Source organism: Oncorhynchus mykiss, chromosome 14 (assembly GCF_013265735.2).
Source record: "Oncorhynchus mykiss isolate Arlee chromosome 14, USDA_OmykA_1.1, whole genome shotgun sequence".
Taxonomy (NCBI): Eukaryota; Metazoa; Chordata; class Actinopteri; order Salmoniformes; family Salmonidae; genus Oncorhynchus; species Oncorhynchus mykiss.
The window spans coordinates 42,738,436-42,752,328 of record NC_048578.1 but is presented as its reverse complement, the minus strand read 5'-3'; positions in this window follow the sequence as shown (position 1 = coordinate 42,752,328).

The following is a 13,893-nucleotide window of genomic DNA, read 5'->3' as shown; positions in this document are numbered from 1 at the left end:
TTTCAACAATTAAACCATTAATAACCTGGGACACCACGAAAGCATTCATTTACATAGAGCGGTTATCTCCCGAATCCACTCTCTTAAAGATCTTTTATATCAATAGCAGTCAATTATTAATTGTCACCTCGATCAGTCTCATTCTGATGGTCATAAAGTACTTGGTTATCTGTACGAACCCTAGTCTCTGACTTCCGGCGCCGACAGAGATGGCCGCCTCGCTTCGCGTTCCTAGGAAACTATGCAGTTTTTTGTTTTTTTACGTGTTATTTCTTACATTGGTACCCCAGGTCATCTTAGGTTTCATTACATACAGTCGAGAAGAACTACTGAATATAAGATCAGCATCAACTCACCATCAGTACGACCAAGAATATGTTTTTCGCGACGCGGATCCTGTGTTCTGCCTTACAAACAGGACAACGGAGTGGATTCCATGCAGCGACCCAAAAAAACAACTCCGAAAAAGAGGGAAACAAGGCGGTCTTCTGGTCAGACTCCGGAGACGGGCACACCGTGCACCACTCCCTAGCATTCTTCTTGCCAATGTCCAGTCTCTTGACAACAAGGTTGATGAAATCCGAGCAAGGGTAGCATTCCAGAGGGACATCAGAGACTGTAACGTTCTTTGCTTCACGGAAACGTGGCTCACTGGAGAGACGCTATCCGAGGCGGTGCAGCCAACGGGTTTCTCCACGCATCGCGCAGACAGAAACAAACATCTTTCTGGTAAGAAGAGGGGCGGGGGCGTATGCCTTATGACTAACGTGACATGGTGTGATGAAAGAAACATACAGGAACTCAAATCCTTCTGTTCACCTGATTTAGAATTCCTCACAATCAAATGTAGACCGCATTATCTACCAAGAGAATTCTCTTCGATTATAATCACAGCCGTATATATCCCCCCCCAAGCAGACACATCGATGGCTCTGAATGAACTTTATTTGACTCTTTGCAAACTGGAAACCATTTATCCGGTGGCTGCATTCATTGTAACTGGGGATTTTAACAAGGCTAATCTGAAAACAAGACTCCCTAAATTTTATCAGCATATCGATTGCGCAACCAGGGGTGGAAAGACCTTGGATCATTGTTACTCTAACTTCCGCGACGCATATAAGGCCCTGCCCCGCCCCCCTTTCGGAAAAGCTGACCACGACTCCATTTTGTTGATCCCTGCCTACAGCACAATCGAGAGCATCCTGGCGGGCTGTATCACCGCCTGGTACGTCAACTGCTCCGCCCTCAACCGTAAGGCTCTCCAGAGGGTAGTGAGGTCTGCACAACGCATCACCGGGGGCAAACTACCTGCCCTCCAGGACACCTACCGTAGGCCGTAGGAGGGCAACAATCCAGCAGCAGGACCACTACCTCCGCCTTTGTGCAAGGAGGAGCAGGAGGAGCACTGCCAGAGCCCTGCAAAATGACCTCCAGCAGGCCACAAATGTGCATGTGTCTGCTCAAAAGGTCAGAAACAGACTCCATGAGGGTGGTATGAGGGCCCGGCGTCCACAGGTGGGGGTTGTGCTTACAGCCCAACACCGTGCAGGACGTTTGGCATTTGCCAAAGAACACCAAGATTGGCAAATTCGCCACTGGTGCCCTGTGCTCTTCACAGATGAAAGCAGGTTCACACTGAGCACATGTGACAGACGTGACAGTCTGGAGACGCCGTGGAGAACGTTCTGCTGCCTGCAACATCCTCCAGCATGACCGGTTTGGCGGTGGGTCAGTCATGGTGTGGGGTGGCATTTCTTTGGGGGGCCGCACAGCCCTCCATGTGCTCGCCAGAGGTAGCCTGACTGCCATTAGGTACCGAGATGAGATCCTCAGACCCCTTGTGAGACCATATGCTGGTGCGGTTGGCCCTGGGTTCCTCCTAATACAAGACAATGCTAGACCTCATGTGGCTGGCGTGTGTCAGCAGTTCCTGCAAGAGGAAGGCATTGATGCTATGGACTGGCCCGCCCGTTCCCCAGACCTGATTCCAATTGAGCACATCTGGGACATCATGTCTCGCTCCATCCAACAATGCTACGTTGCACCACAGACTGTCCAGGAGTTGGCGGATGTTTTAGTCAAGGTCTGGGAGGAGATCGCTCAGGAGACCATCCGCCACCTCATCAGGAGCATGCCCAGGCATTGTAGGGAGGTCATACAGGCACGTGGAGACCACACACACTACTGAGCCTCATTTTGACTTATTTTAAGGACATTACATCAAAGTTGGATCAGCCTGTAGTGTGGTTTTCCACTTTAATTTTGGGTGTGACTCCAAATCCAGACCTCCATGGTTTGATAAATTTGATTTCCATTGATAATTTTTGTGTGATTTTGTTGTCAGCACATTCAACTATGTAAAGAAAAATGTATTTAATAAGAATATTTCATTCATTCAGATCTAGGATGTGTTATTTTAGTGTTCCTTTTATTTTTTTGAGCAGTGTATATATACAGTGCCTTGCGAAAGTATTCGGCCCCCTTGAACTTTGCGACCTTTTGCCACATTTCAGGCTTCAAACATGAAGATATAAAACTGTATTTTTTTTTAAAGAATCAACAACAAGTGGGACACAATCATGAAGTGGAACGACATTTATTGGATATTTCAAACTTTTTTAACAAATCAAAAACTGAAAAATTGGGCGTGCAAAATTATTCAGCCCCCTTAAGTTAATACTTTGTAGCGCAACCTTTTGCTGCGATTACAGCTGTAAGTCGCTTGGGATATGTCTCTATCAGTTTTACACATCGAGAGACTGACATTTTTTCCCATTCCTCCTTGCAAAACAGCTCGAGCTCAGTGAGGTTGGATGGAGAGCATTTGTGAACAGCAGTTTTCAGTTCTTTCCACAGATTCTCGATTGGATTCAGGTCTGGACTTTGACTTGGCCATTCTAACACCTGGATATGTTTATTTTTGGACCATTCCACTGTAGATTTTGCTTTATGTTTTGGATCATTGTCTTGTTGGAAGACAAATCTCCGTCCCAGTCTCAGGTCTTTTGCAGACTCCATCAGGTTTTCTTCCAGAATGGTCCTGTATTTGGCTCCATCCATCTTCCCATCAATTTTAACCATCTTCCCTGTCCCTGCTGAAGAAAAGCAGGCCCAAACCATGATGCTGCCACCACCATGTTTGACAGTGGGGATGGTGTGTTCAGCTGTGTTGCTTTTACGCCAAACATAACGTTTTGCATTGTTGCCAAAAAGTTCAATTTTGGTTTCATCTGACCAGAGCACCTTCTTCCACATGTTTGGTGTGTCTCCCAGGTGGCTTGTGGCAAACTTTAAACAACACTTTTTATGGATATCTTTAAGAAATGGCTTTCTTCTTGCCACTCTTCCATAAAGGCCAGATTTGTGCAATATATGACTGATTGTTGTCCTATGGACAGAGTCTCCCACCTCAGCTGTAGATCTCTGCAGTTCATCCAGAGTGATCATGGGCCTCTTGGCTGCATCTCTGATCAGTCTTCTCCTTGTATGAGCTGAAAGTTTAGAGGGACGGCCAGGTCTTGGTAGATTTGCAGTGGTCTGATACTCCTTCCATTTCAATATTACCACTTGCACAGTGCTCCTTGGGATGTTTAGGATGCTTGGGATGCTTGGGAAATCTTTTTGTCTCCAAATCCGGCTTTAAACTTCTTCACAACAGTATCTCGGACCTGCCTGGTGTGTTCCTTTTTCTTCATGATGCTCTCTGCGCTTTTAACGGACCTCTGAGACTATCACAGTGCAGGTGCATTTATACGGAGACTTGATTACACACAGGTGGATTGTATTTATCATCATTAGTCATTTAGGTCAACATTGGATCATTCAGAGATCCTCACTGTACTTCTGGAGAGAGTTTGCTGCACTGAAAGTAAAGGGGCTGAATAATTTTGCACGCCCAATTTTTCAGTTTTTGATTTGTTAAAAAAGTTAGAAATATCCGATAAATGTCGTTCCAGTTCATGATTGTGTCCCACTTGTTGTTGATTCTTCACAAAAAAATACAGTTTTATATCTTTATGTTTGAAGCCTGAAATGTGGCAAAAGGTCGCAAAGTTCAAGGGGGCCGAATACTTTCGCAAGGCACTGTATATACAGGATAGATCATACATCGATTACTAATCATGTCATGAAAAGCCCCCAGAGGGCTAACCCAATATGACGGCTGGTTACACAAAGGAAGGGGGATGGGTTTGAATGAAAGAGTGGAAAGAATGAGGGACAAAGGGATTGGGGTCTCTATCGGACCTTGATAAGCTATTCTACAGTAAATGTAGAATCTTATGCCATTCGGAAAAGGAAAACGCAAGATATATTTACTCTGAGCTGCGCTTCAATTAGATGGGTCGAAGATGAAAGACTTGTTTTTGCAGAGATCGCCATTGTCCTTTGAAGAATCTTTCTAGTCGTAGTGTTGTAGAGCAGATACGTTAAAGTACCCTGTCTACAATTTGTCATCCTATCATCAGATATAATGTCCCAGACAACAACTGATCTGACATCATATTCTTTAAGTACCAACAAACACTTTCAACTGGTTGAGAAAGGGAAACATTGTTCCATTCCCCAACCTTGTGATGATACCATACTTTCTCTGTGGGCTTTCCAAGAGTCCATTCTGTAGAGTGGAGAGAAAAGGGGAAAGGTATTTGTGGGGGTTACAATGTGTCGGCATTGAATAATTGTGTCTGGCCACCTACTAGTTAGTGGGAGTGATGAGCTCTACAGCAAAGTCTCACAACTCAATCGCTGGTTTAAAACTGTTTTCTGCCCCTCCCAAAATATAGAATTTGTAGATAATTAGTCCTCTTTCTGGGACATCCACAAACAGGACCAAGCATGGCCTGCTGAGGGGTGACGGACTCCATCCTAGCTGAAGGGGTGCTCCAAACTTATCTATAAACATAGACAGGGCTCTACCTCCTCTTTCTCCACAATGAGACAGGATGCAGGCCAGGCAGCAGGCTGTCAGCCAGGTTGCTAGCCAGCCTGCAAGTTTAGTGGAAGCTTAGTGGAGTCTGCCACTAGCACTGGCACTAGCACCGGAACTGAAATGGCGCTCCACCAAACTGGAAGTCTTCCGACTAGCTTGGAAAGACAGTACCGTGCAGTATCGAAGAGCCCTCACTGCTGCTAGATCATCCTATTTTTCAAACTTAATTGAGGAAAATAAGAAAAATACCAAATGTATTTTGGATGCTGTCGCAAAGCTAACTAAAAATCAGCATTCCCCAAGTGAGGATGGCTTTCACTTCAGCAAAAATAAATTCATGAACTTCTTTGAGGAAAGGATCATGATTATTAGAAAGCAAATTACAGACTCCTCTTTAAATCTGCGTATTCCTTCAAAGCTCAGTTGTCCTGAGTCTGCACAACTCTGCCAGGACCTAGGATCAAAAAAGACACAAGTGTTTTAGTACTATATCTTTTGACACAATGATGAAAATAATCATGGCCTCTAAACCTTCAAGCTGCATACTGGACCCTTTTCCAACTAAACTACTGAAAGAGCTGCTTCCTGTGCTTGGCCCTCCTATGTTGAACATAATAAACGGCTCTCTATCCACCGGATGTGTTCCAAACTCACTAAAAGTGGCAGTAATAAAGCCTCTCTTGAAAAAGCCAAACCTTCCCCCCAGAAAATATAAAAAACTATCGGCCTATATCGAATCTCCCATTCCTCTCAAAAAAAATGAAAAGGCAGCAATTCACTGCCTTCTTGAAGACAAACAATGTATACGAAACACTTCATTCTGGTTTTAGACCCCATCATAGAACTAAGACTGCACTTGTGAAGGTGGTAAATGACCTTTTAATGGTGTCAGACCGAGGCTCTGCATCTGTCCTAATGCTCCTAGACCTTAGTGCAGCTTTTGATACCATCAATCACCAGATTCTTTTGGAGAGATTGGAAACCTAAATTGGTCTAATCGGACAAGATCTGACCTGATTCAGATCATCGGAATCCATCGGAAAGATATCAGTTTGTCTCTGTGAATGGTTTGTCCTCTGACAAATCAACTGTACATGTCGGTGTTCCTCAAGGCTCCATTTTAGGACCACTATTGTTTTCACTATATATTTTACCTCTTGGTGATGTCATTTGGAAACATAATGTTAATTTTCACTGCTATGCATACGACACAAAGCTGTATATGTCGATGAAACATGGTAAAGCCCCAAAATTGCCCTCCCTGGAAGCCTGTTTTGCAGACATAAGGAAGTGGATGGCGGAAAATGTTTTACTTTTAAACACAGACAAAACAGAGATGCTAGTTCTAGGTCCCAAGAAACAAAGAGATCTGCTGTTGGATCTGACAATTAATCTTGATGGTTGTACAGTCTCAAATAAAACTGAAGGACCTCAACGTTACTCTGGACCCTGATCTCTCTTTTGAAATGTCCAAGAACAGCTTTTTTCCCCATCTTCGTAGCATTGCAAAAATCAGTAACGTTTTGTCCAAAACCAAAAATTATGCAGAAAAGCTACTGCAATGCTCTACTTTTCGGCTATCCAGATAAAACACTAAATACACTTTAGTTAGTGCTAAACACGGCTGCTAGAATCTTGACTAGAACCAAAACATTTCACTTTCTGTTAAGACTAGTTATGTACAGTACTAGTCTTGTCACGGTCTTCCTCCTCTTCATCTGAAGAGGAGAGGCGAGAAGGATCGGAGGACCAAAATGCGGCGTGGTATGTGTTCATGATGAATATTTAAGAAAAGAAAGCACTGAACACTGAATACAAACTATACAAAAACAATAAACAAATAACGACCGTGAAGCTATAAATGAGACCTGTGCTGACACAAGCATCTAACAGACAGTCACCCACAAAACCCAACACAAAACAGGCTACCTAAATATGGTTCCCAATCAGAGACAATGACTAACACCTGCCTCTGATTGAGAACCATATCAGGCCCAAACACAGAAACAGACAAACTAGACATCCAACATAGAATGCCCACTCAGATCACACCCTGACTAAACAAAACATAGAAACATACAAAGCAAACTATGGTCAGGGTGTGACAAGTCTGTTGAGAGATGTCTGTTGGGATCTAGTATTGACGCTGCAGTGATATACAGTACTAGTCTGTTGAGAGATGTTGGGATCTAGTATTGACGCTGCAGTGATATACAGTACTAGTCTGTTGAGAGATGTTGGGATCTAGTATTTACGCTGCAGTGATATACAGTACTAGTCTGTTGAGAGATGTTGGGATCTAGTATTGACGCTGCAGTGATATACAGTACTAGTCTGTTGAGAGATGTTGGGATCTAGTATTGACGCTGCAGTGATATACAGTACTAGTCTGTTGAGAGATGTTGGGATCTAGTATTGACGCTGCAGTGATATACAGTACTAGTCTGTTGAGAGATGTTGGGATCTAGTATTGGCGCTGCAGTGATATACAGTACTAGTCTGTTGAGAGATGTTGGGATCTAGTATTGACGCTGCAGTGATATACAGTACTAGTCTGTTGAGAGATGTCTGTTGGGATCTAGTATTGGCGCTGCAGTGATATACAGTACTAGTCTGTTGAGAGATGTTGGGATCTAGTATTGACGCTGCAGTGATATACAGTACTAGTCTGTTGAGAGATGTTGGGATCTAGTATTGGCGCTGCAGTGATATACAGTACTAGTCTGTTGAGAGATGTTGGGATCTAGTATTGACGCTGCAGTGATATACAGTACTAGTCTGTTGAGAGATGTTGGGATCTAGTATTGACGCTGCAGTGATATACAGTACTAGTCTGTTGAGAGATGTTGGGATCTAGTATTGACGCTGCCGTGATATACAGTACTAGTCTGTTGAGAGATGTTGGGATCTAGTATTGACGCTGCAGTGATATACAGTACTAGTCTGTTGAGAGATGTTGGGATCTAGTATTGACGCTGCAGTGATATACAGTACTAGTCTGTTGAGAGATGTCTGTTGGGATCTAGTATTGACGCTGCAGTGATATACAGTACTAGTCTGTTGAGAGCTGTTGGGATCTAGTATTGGCGCTGCAGTGATATACAGTACTAGTCTGTTGAGAGATGTTGGGATCTAGTATTGACGCTGCAGTGATATACAGTACTAGTCTGTTGAGAGATGTTGGGATCTAGTATTGACGCTGCAGTGATATACAGTACTAGTCTGTTGAGAGATGTTGGGATCTAGTATTGACGCTGCAGTGATATACAGTACTAGTCTGTTGAGAGATGTTGGGATCTAGTATTGGCGCTGCAGTGATATACAGTACTAGTCTGTTGAGAGATGTTGGGATCTAGTATTGACGCTGCAGTGATATACAGTACTAGTCTGTTGAGAGATGTCTGTTGGGATCTAGTATTGGCGCTGCAGTGATATACAGTACTAGTCTGTTGAGAGCTGTTGGGATCTAGTATTGGCGCTGCAGTGATATACAGTACTAGTCTGTTGAGAGATGTTGGGATCTAGTATTGGCGCTGCAGTGATATACAGTACTAGTCTGTTGAGAGATGTTGGGATCTAGTATTGACGCTGCAGTGATATACAGTACTAGTCTGTTGAGAGATGTTGGGATCTAGTATTGACGCTGCAGTGATATACAGTACTAGTCTGTTGAGAGATGTTGGGATCTAGTATTGACGCTGCAGTGATATACAGTACTAGTCTGTTGAGAGATGTTGGGATCTAGTATTGACGCTGCAGTGATATACAGTACTAGTCTGTTGAGAGATGTTGGGATCTAGTATTGACGCTGCAGTGATATACAGTACTAGTCTGTTGAGAGATGTTGGGATCTAGTATTTACGCTGCAGTGATATACAGTACTAGTCTGTTGAGAGATGTTGGGATCTAGTATTGACGCTGCAGTGATATACAGTACTAGTCTGTTGAGAGATGTTGGGATCTAGTATTGACGCTGCAGTGATATACAGTACTAGTCTGTTGAGAGATGTTGGGATCTAGTATTGGCGCTGCAGTGATATACAGTACTAGTCTGTTGAGAGATGTTGGGATCTAGTATTGACGCTGCAGTGATATACAGTACTAGTCTGTTGAGAGATGTTGGGATCTAGTATTGACGCTGCAGTGATATACAGTACTAGTCTGTTGAGAGATGTCTGTTGGGATCTAGTATTGACGCTGCAGTGATATACAGTACTAGTCTGTTGAGAGATGTCTGTTGGGATCTAGTATTGACGCTGCAGTGATATACAGTACTAGTCTGTTGAGAGATGTCTGTTGGGATCTAGTATTGACGCTGCAGTGATATACAGTACTAGTCTGTTGAGAGCTGTTGGGATCTAGTATTGACGCTGCAGTGATATACAGTACTAGTCTGTTGAGAGATGTTGGGATCTAGTATTGACGCTGCAGTGATATACAGTACTAGTCTGTTGAGAGATGTTGGGATCTAGTATTGACGCTGCAGTGATATACAGTACTAGTCTGTTGAGAGATGTCTGTTGGGATCTAGTATTGGCGCTGCAGTGATATATAGTACTAGTCTGTTGAGAGATGTTGGGATCTAGTATTGACGCTGCAGTGATATACAGTACTAGTCTGTTGAGAGATGTCTGTTGGGATCTAGTATTGGCGCTGCAGTGATATACAGTACTAGTCTGTTGAGAGATGTTGGGATCTAGTATTGACACTGCAGTGATATACAGTACTAGTCTGTTGAGAGATGTTGGGATCTAGTATTGGCACTGCAGTGATATACAGTACTAGTCTGTTGAGAGATGTTGGGATCTAGTATTGACGCTGCAGTGATATACAGTACTAGTCTGTTGAGAGATGTTGGGATCTAGTATTGACGCTGCAGTGATATACAGTACTAGTCTGTTGAGAGATGTTGGGATCTAGTATTGACGCTGCAGTGATATACAGTACTAGTCTGTTGAGAGATGTTGGGATCTAGTATTGACGCTGCAGTGATATACAGTACTAGTCTGTTGAGAGATGTCTGTTGGGATCTAGTATTGACGCTGCAGTGATATACAGTACTAGTCTGTTGAGAGATGTTGGGATCTAGTATTGACGCTGCAGTGATATACAGTACTAGTCTGTTGAGAGATGTTGGGATCTAGTATTGGCGCTGCAGTGATATACAGTACTAGTCTGTTGAGAGATGTTGGGATCTAGTATTGACGCTGCAGTGATATACAGTACTAGTCTGTTTAGAGATGTTGGGATCTAGTATTGACGCTGCAGTGATATACAGTACTAGTCTGTTGAGAGATGTTGGGATCTAGTATTTACGCTGCAGTGATATACAGTACTAGTCTGTTGAGAGATGTTGGGATCTAGTATTGACGCTGCAGTGATATACAGTACTAGTCTGTTGAGAGATGTTGGGATCTAGTATTGGCGCTGCAGTGATATACAGTACTAGTCTGTTGAGAGATGTTGGGATCTAGTATTGACGCTGCAGTGATATACAGTACTAGTCTGTTGAGAGATGTCTGTTGGGATCTAGTATTGACGCTGCAGTGATATACAGTACTAGTCTGTTGAGAGATGTTGGGATCTAGTATTGACGCTGCAGTGATATACAGTACTAGTCTGTTGAGAGATGTCTGTTGGGATCTAGTATTGGCGCTGCAGTGATATACAGTACTAGTCTGTTGAGAGATGTTGGGATCTAGTATTGACGCTGCAGTGATATACAGTACTAGTCTGTTGAGAGATGTTGGGATCTAGTATTTACGCTGCAGTGATATACAGTACTAGTCTGTTGAGAGATGTTGGGATCTAGTATTGACGCTGCAGTGATATACAGTACTAGTCTGTTGAGAGATGTTGGGATCTAGTATTGGCACTGCAGTGATATACAGTACTAGTCTGTTGAGAGATGTTGGGATCTAGTATTGACGCTGCAGTGATATACAGTACTAGTCTGTTGAGAGATGTTGGGATCTAGTATTGACGCTGCAGTGATATACAGTACTAGTCTGTTGAGAGATGTTGGGATCTAGTATTGACGCTGCAGTGATATACACAGTCTGTTACTGGTGCTGCTCTTTTCTCCAGTATTATAATAGCTTGTTGCAGCTCATTATCAAATTCATGGGTTTTGAACGTTAGTTTTAGGACTGATGCCCGACTGAGCATTCTACTAAATGCATTGTCATTGAGCGCTCATGAAGACTTGATCAAAAGTGCATTACAGTGGCTTGGAAATGCAATTACATTTCAATCTGAGGCAAATAACTACTAGTTACCTTTCGTCATAATTTTGATGTTGCCAAATTGACTTTACATGCAGTATAACAAAAGCTAACTAGCTAAGATTGAGGGGAGCTAGCTAACATTAGCATTGCTTGCTATTTTTTTCCAAACTTTGCTAGCTGATGACAGTTTACTACCAATGATTTACCTACTTTAGCAATGTCATCATTTTTCCAGCCACTAAAGTGTAAATTACACTAAACAGTCGTTAGCCTCCATTCAGAATGACTGGGCTTATCACAACTTTTGGGCACCAATATGGTGGAGGGCGGGTTTTATATCAACGGCATGACGCCACCAAGTGACGGAGGTGCAACCTATGAATATGAATGAAATGCTTCATCCTGTCATCATAACAGCCTTTAGATCCAGAACATAGTGCTGTTAGAGCAGTGGAAACAGTGGAGGGAACATTCCCACTCATCATGTCTGTAATGGGGACAATGTGAATTAGGTAATACAGAAGATAAGGTACCTCTCCAGGATGGATCCTAAAATACTCTCGTCTTCTCCCCCAGGGGTGGGCTATATGTAGCCTGTCATAGAACTAGTAATGTAGGGATGCTCTGTGCCACTGTGTGTGTGTGTCATGGGACGCGTTCGGTTGTTCCATTGTTTATGGTTCTTTTGGTGGAGCGCTCCTTGGAGCACATACTGCAGAGGGGATTCAATACTAAATACATGTAGTCATTACAGTGTCTGTTTAACCCTGCAGGTAGAGCTGAGACACAGGAGGGGCTTCATACCTGTGAACATTTTCTCCATCTCAAAATGCTTATCAGCCAATTAAAATCATTGACGTAGTTGCATGTGATCAACCCCTACATGTAAGTGGTTCCCATTAGATACAGTAACCTGGCACATTTAGCCCTATGCTAACCTGGCACATTTAGCCCTATGCTAACCTGGCAAATGTAGCCCTATGCTAACCTGGCACATTTAGCCCTATGCTAACCTGGCACATTTAGCCCTATGCTAACCTGGCACATTTAGCCCTATGCTAACCTGGCAAATGTAGCCCTATGCTAACCTGGCACATTTTGCCCAATGCTAACCTGGCAAATTTAGCCCTATGCTAACCTGGCACATTTAGCCCTATGCTAACCTGGCACATTTAGCCCTATGCTAACCTGCACAGCTGGCCTTGATTACATAGACATGGAATCACTAGTCACTTTAATAATGTTTACATACTGCTTTACTCATTTCATATGTATAGTATATACTGTACTCTATTCTATTGTATTTTAGCCAATGCCACTCCAACATTGCTGGTCCTAATATTTATATATTTCTTAATTCCATTATTTTACTTTTAAATGTGTTTGTATTGCTGTGAATTATTAGATATTACTAAACTGTTGGAGCTAGGAACACAAGCATTTCACTACACCTGCAATTACATCTGCTAAATATGTGTATGAACCAATAACATTTGCTGATCACATGTATGTGAAAAATGTGTTGTTTATAATTTGAATGTTAATATATTTATAAAGCATTTAAATAATTTCAAGCCTCGATTCCCCCACTTTTGTTGAATATGAAGAAAAAAATCATTAATTTTCATATTTGTACCATATTTGTACAGTGTACTTGAGTTTGTGTCCTCAAAAGTGACTACATCTCAGCAATTTATAATTATTTTTGCCAAAAATCTGAGATTGAAATGTTTCTGGCAGTATAAACATTCCTAGGTTTTGTTTTTTGCCCTCATAATAAATCATCCATGTTGGTTATGTCTATTTAGGTTACATTTAACAGGCTAATGAGGAGCTGCATCTTCTGGAAAAAGTAAGACGCATTGTGGTACACACCTTCCAATTCGTGCATTCATTTCCATAAAACGCATAGCCCCTTATTGATTGTCCTTACATACAGTGAGATCAAAAAGTATTGGGACAATAACATTTTGAAATGATACACTGACTATGGGGTTAAAGTTCAGCCTGTCCTCTTTAATTTGAGTGTATTTTCATCCATATCAGGTGAACCATTTAGAAATTACAGCACTTTTTGTACATAGTCCCCACATTTTAGGGGACCAAAAATACTGGGACAAATTCACTTACTTATATATGTGCATTAAAGTAGTAAAAAGTTTAGTATTTAGTCCCATATTCATAGCACCCAATGACTACATCAAGATTATGACTATACACATTTATAGGATACATTTGCTGTTTGTTTTGATTGTGTTTCAGATTATTTTGTGCCCAATTCTAAATTAATGGTAAATAATGTATTGTCATTTTGGAGTCACTTTTATTGTAAATTAGAATAGAATATGTTTCTAAACACTTCTACATTAATGTGGATGTTACCATTATTATAGATAATCCTGAATGAATCATGAATAACGAGTGAGAAAGTTACAGAGGCATAAATATCATACCCCCTCAAAATGCTAACCTCCCCTGTTATTGTAATGGTGAGAGGTTAGCATGTCTTGGGGGTGTGATATAAAATGCTAACCTCCCTTGTCATTGTAATGGTGAGGGGTTAGCATGTCTTGGGGGTATGATATAAAATGCTAACCACCCCTGTTATTGTAATGGTGAGAGGTTAGCATGTCTTGGGGGTATGATATGAAATGCTAACTTCCCCTGTTATTGTAATGGTGAGAGGTTAGCATGTCTTGGGAAACTTTCTCACTCATTTGTCTAAAGTTGGTA